Source organism: Rhagoletis zephyria, unplaced genomic scaffold (genome assembly GCF_001687245.7).
Source record: "Rhagoletis zephyria isolate East Lansing unplaced genomic scaffold, Rhagoletis_zephyria_1.1 Rzeph_scaffold_01203, whole genome shotgun sequence".
In the NCBI taxonomy this organism is placed as follows: domain Eukaryota; kingdom Metazoa; phylum Arthropoda; class Insecta; order Diptera; family Tephritidae; genus Rhagoletis; species Rhagoletis zephyria.
In genome coordinates this window covers 70,918-76,976 of record NW_016158287.1, presented here as the reverse complement: position 1 = coordinate 76,976, position 6,059 = coordinate 70,918, and the positions used below count along the sequence as shown (strand labels likewise).

Here is a 6,059-nt window from a genome sequence, read left to right as displayed (position 1 = left end):
ACTAATTTTCGTCGAACGCTGGTAAATATTATTCAGGAATTAGGTGCAATTTAGGTGCAGTTTAGGGCCATCAAAATTAATTTCGGTGCACACTCTTTTTCGTCGAACATCGGTAAATATTATTCAGAAATTAGTTGCAATTTAGAGCTACCAAAATTAATTTCAGTGCATACTCGGGTTCCGAAATACTCGCACTAAATTACGTCGAACAAAATTAATTTCGGTGCACACTCGGTTTCCGAAATATTTCACGCACCGAAATTAATTTTGGTGACCCTAAACTGCACCTAAATTGCACCTAATTCCTGAATAATATTTACCAGTGTTCGACGAAAATTAGTCGAATATTTCGGAAACCGAGTGCGCGCCGAGATTAATTTTGGTAGCCTTAAATTGCACCTAATTCCTGAATAATATTTACCAGTGTTCGACGAAAATTAGTGGGTGGGTCAGCCAGCGTGACGTCACGCTAGCAATTTGCAATTTTATCGGAAACCGAGTGAGCACTTAAATTAATTTTGGAGGCCCTAAATCGCACCTAAATTGCACCTAATTCCTGAGTAATTTTTATCATTTTTTGGAGAAGTGGGCCAGCTAGTGTGACGGACGTTATTTATATCCATAAAAGCGAAATTTATCTTTAAGAAATATTGTAATTGTATTGAAATCCACGGTAAATTTATATGTATGTACTTATGTTAAAAAATATACACACATATATTCAAAAGCCGATACATTTCCAAAAATCACTTGAAAAGGCCTAATTACTTTATTATATTTGGTTTAGTGTTGATTCCACTACTTTTGAAATTATTGAAAATTTTTTACATTACCACTAAACTCATTAGTGGTAGTGGAAAACAATTCAATTACAACTAAAGGCATTTATTTTTAGTGGAAATTTTTTCAACTACTACCAACGCATTTAGTGGTAGTGAAAAAAATCTGAGTCCCACTACTTTTAGTGGGATTAGAAAAAAATAAGCCTCACTATATTCAATATTAGTGGTACTTGAAATTTAGTGCACTACGCCATGTCTGATTTTTAATCATTTTCATTTAAAATATATTTCCATCTCCTATATAACAACAGAAACCACATAAATAAAACTTTCAAACCTTGCACAAAGTTCACAAAAATAAATCAAACTTAAGAAAATGTTCACCAAGATTTCGAACTTCTTATACAGAATCTTTATAATATTTTCGGGTATGCAGTTTTGTAGCCCATTCAATTTTAGTGCCATAAAGTGCAAGTTTCAAGTCGCTAAAAGTTACCGTTGATTTTTTAGAATTTTTTTGGTGGAGGGTGTTGTGCATTTTCTTCCATATAAAATGCTTGTGAACTTTGTGCTCATACGAGCGGCTTGGCATATGCAACGAATTTCTGCCCAATAGCGGCAGCACAGTTAGTGAATCGTACAATCGTTGCTGCAAACAACAAAAATTGTTAGCTTACAACTCGACAAGTCGCATTGTTAAAAGTTAGTGAATCGCACTACTGTTTCCTTAATATAAGTAAAAAAAAATTGGTTACGAGTAATTACTCGACAACTACACGAGCCTTTATACAAAAAGTTCAGCGTCATTGCGTAAGTCGTAAATTAGGCTAAATTGTACGACTCGACAATATTGGCATTGTCTACTGCGGTGCTGAAATAAGTAAACGACGGAAATCGTCGAAAATTATACAGTGCGGCCAAGTTTATCCGTTTTAATACACTAGTCGAGTGGAAATTTTAGGTAATCGGGCAGGTTCTGAAATTCACTTCCGAGTGAATTTCAACCCCTGCCCATTTGAATTCAAAGTTAACTTGACTCCAATTCACTTGGAAGTGAATTGCAGATCCAGCCGGAATGACGTGAAATTTTCGATACGATTCGACTCTCGAAAAACGACTTGCATTCGACACGACTTTCGCAATGAGGGTGATTGTATAGTATAGCAAAAACTAGACATCGATTTTTAGATAATTATTTTTCAATCGTCGGCCGCTGTGGTGTAGAGGTAAGCAGTGCGCGCTTCCACTCTGCATTGCCTGGGTTCAAACCCTGGTCAAAGCAACATCGCAAAAATATAGAAAAAAGGTTTTTTCTTAACAGCGGTCGTCCCTCGGCAGACAATGGCAAACCTCCGAGTGTATTTCTGCCATGAAAAACAGCTTCTCATAAAAATACAATCGCCGTTCGGAGTCGGCGTAAAACTGTAGGTCCCTCCGCTATGTGTGACAACATCAAGGCGCACGCCACAAATCGGAGGAGAAGCTGGGCCAAACACTAACATATGTGTAAGCGCCAATCTATATATATATATATATATTTTTCAAAATCACCCAATTTTCAAAAAGCCTGAAAAAGCGGGATCGATCTTTTTCCTATCTGAAAAAACCAGAATACAGGCTATCCAGAAAAAGTAGAATCAATGCCGGGCACTAGAACAAAAACACTTTTGAAAAAAAAAAAATTGGAAATAATTAACCCTCTAACCGATAAGACCGTCTATAGACGGTCTTTACATATTTTTAAAAATATCGATAAATAACTGCAATTGTTCTGATTTTAATTAAACGGCATGCAAATCGAATTTCACCCATCAAGCCGTCTCTTTTCTTTTTTGCTAACTTGCGTCCGTTACAAAGTAGTGTCCGTTAATTTGCCGTGTTGGTCGTATTTCGAAGAGAAAATTAAAGAACAAATTTGTGTTACTTATCTCGCAGAAAAAGTTTAATAATAATTGCCACACGTACGGAAAAAAATTATTAGTGCGTGCGAAATATTTTATATTACTACAAAAATATTTAATTTGAGCAATAAGTGCTATTTTCTGTGCTGTGGACATAGTTTTTTGAAGACCGTCTTGAAACGGTCTTGTCGGTTTACGTGAAAATTGTTGTGCATCAATTCACCTAATAGCTCGGTAAGTTGCAATGACTGTTTTTAAAAATGGGTTGCGCCTGTAATAATATTTTGGAAAATCTTTGATGTTTCCAGCAATGGATCACCAAATGAGGAAAAAACAAGGAGATTACGAAAATAATCGCCAGAGGAGAGGAGAGGAGCAAGTTGACGGAGGAGGAAATCGAAGCGTTGATGGCCTCATCTGAATCGGAATTAGAGTTGGACGAGGATTTCGAATTTGATAGTGATGATAGCCTTTTAGATCCAGATTTTCGTCCTGATGATTCAGTGGAAGTAGTGCAAGATGGATTCGATGCGGAAATTTCAACTTGCTTGGGTGAAATGAATCAAGCTGATACCAGTGATGCGTTTATCAATTCAGGGGCCTTTCCAATCGATATTAGCGATTTCGGTGATGTCGTTGAGAGAGTATCACCTTTGGCAGACGACATACCTTCAACATCAGGTCATGCATTTGAATTGCTCAAGAATGATGGCTCAAAGCCAAAGAAAAGGGCACGATCACCCCTTCCAGAACTTGAAGATTATGGTCCAAAATTCAGTTCATCTAATGGCGGTTTCATTGGAACAGGTTCGTAATTGATATTTAGGAAGCCGCTATACCTATGTATGTATGTGTACTTTTTGAAAGGTTTAATGAGTATCAAAAAAGTATACAAAGAATTTTCGAATATTGTCTGAAAAAAAAGAATATGCAGTTACATATTAACGAAGTTGTTTTTTGCGGAAACAGTAAATTGTGAAATTCATTCAAGGACCTGAAAACCCCACTTCAATGTTTTATGTACTTATTCACCGCTGATATATTTCAAACGGTAGCAGCTGAAACTAATCGGGCAGCAGGAAAATTTAACCAAGAAAATATCAACCATCCTTTCTCTGTAAATGAAGTAGAAATTCGGCGGTATGTCGGGATTCTGATTCATATGTCTTTGTATCGCTTTCCGTGTTTAGAAAGTTACTGGAGCAAAAATGATTTCGAACCAATAATTTCAACTATGACATTCAAACGATTCGAAAAAATTAAACGGTTTTTGTGCTTTTCGAATGAGGAGCGACGTGTGAAGAAAGGCGAACCAGGGTATGATCCGTTATTTAGAATTCGACCAATTGCTGAAAAACTGAACGAGCGATTTGACTTGGTACCTAAAACACCAAGATTATGTGTGGACGAACAAATGTGTGCTACTAAGATAAAGCATCATCTACGACAATACATGCCTAACAAGCCCCATAAATAGGGTGTGAAGTATTTTGTATTGTGCGATTCTCACGGATTTTCGTATCGCTTTGAAATATACAATGGAGCCGGCGACAATGTAGTACTACCAGATAATCATTTATTATAAAACATACATACTTATGTGCATAAGTATATTTGACAAACATTTTTAAAAAGCAATTGTTCGTTTATAATGTATTATAGGCATGCCTGATCTCGGAGCAACAGCAAACGTTGTCATTCGTGTATCCCAAACGATTCCGAATTTCGCTAATCATATACTGTACTTCGACAACTTATATACGTCGCTTCCATTATTAGTATATTTACGAGCTCACAATTGTAAGTTGCCGTCAGAAAAAGAAATAGCAAAATACATCCGAGGATATTCAACAGAGTACACAGGCTCTGCTTACGGCATTGATATCACCACTGTATTATGGAAAGACACGAAACCGGTCCGGTTAGCGTCGACATATGTTAGAATTTTACCATTTGCTACGGAGAAGAAGGACTGCGATACTGCAAAAATATCACGTTACGATCGAAAAAGTAAGCGGTATTTGGAGCTAGAATGCCCACAGATCATCAAGGAATACAACAGGCATATGGGAGGTGTTGACCTCATGGATGGACTGATTAGGAGGTATCACATACGGTTGAAAACACGTAACGCCATGATAAAAATATTTTATCACCTCGCTGATATGACCATAACAAATGCATATATACTGCATAGGAGAATCAATGCAAACGTTTCAGTAAATGATTTGCCGTCGTTACCAGAATTTCGTGAATCAATTGCATCTGGCTTATGTAAATATAAACAGAAAAATGTCGGAAGACCGTCAACGGGTGCGACAGTAACTAAATCTGATGTCTGTAGAAGAGCTAAAATACCGACAGATGATGAGCGATATGATAAGTTTGATCATTTTCCAACAATGCTGGGTGTAAACGGAAAGAGAAGGTGTAAGCAGTGCAAACAATCTGATACGCAAATGTATTGCATGAAATGTAACCTCAATTTGTGCATCATGCAAGACAAAAACTGCTTTTTGACATTCCATACACAAAATTAATTTAAATTCTAAGTTTTTATAGTATTTTATATATGTAAGTTTTGATAATCGTTTCAATAAAAAAATGCATTTCCCAAAAATACGTCTATTCAATAGCTATTTTTTATTTTTCGTCTAACCCGATAACCCGATAGTTAATTTCATTTCATTTCATTTCATTTCATTTATTTTAGTCTATGACTTTAACAATCTTACAGACTAGATTACATAATAGGTTAGAATAATAGAAATTATATTAATTATACAATGTTTCAATATTAGATTTAAATATCAATCTCGGCAATGAAAACTCAATATTTACAATTTTTGAGATTTTATTAAACTCTGTGAGGGCTCTATATATTGGTGCTAGAGTAAAGTAATTTGCCTTAACTGGAAGCATATAAAAAGGTAGTTGAAAACGCAAAATTCTGTTTGGAACATTGAAACAAATCTGGTTAAGTAAAACAGGGCAATCAATATATCCATTAACCAGATCATATATAAACATCAGTGACTGGATAAGTCTTCTACTTTCCAGTGATTTTACATCAATAAGCTTACAGAGAGAATTATAGGCCGGTAAAGGCTCAGAAAAGTTAAGCGGCTGTAGGGCAAAGCGAACAAATTTGCGCTGGACTCTTTCAAGCCTACTAGCATAAAGGCTATATATTCGATTCCATATTATAGATGCATACTCTAATTTTGAACGTACCAGCGCATTGAAAAGAGTTTTCCTGGTATAAGGATCTTTGAAATCCTTAGCATATCTACGCAGAAATGCTAAGTTGCTATAAGCCTTCGGGATAACGTAATTAACATGATTTGTAAAAGTGAAACCCGAGTCAAACACAACA

At 35.9% G+C, this 6,059-nt stretch overlaps 1 protein-coding gene across 2 annotated transcripts in view; it reads left to right on the top strand.

The window, feature by feature from the left end:
- Nucleotides 1-6,059, top strand: part of eIF4G1 (eukaryotic translation initiation factor 4G1) — a 129,084-nt gene that overhangs the window by 69,211 nt on the left and 53,814 nt on the right. The window lies entirely within an intron of this gene.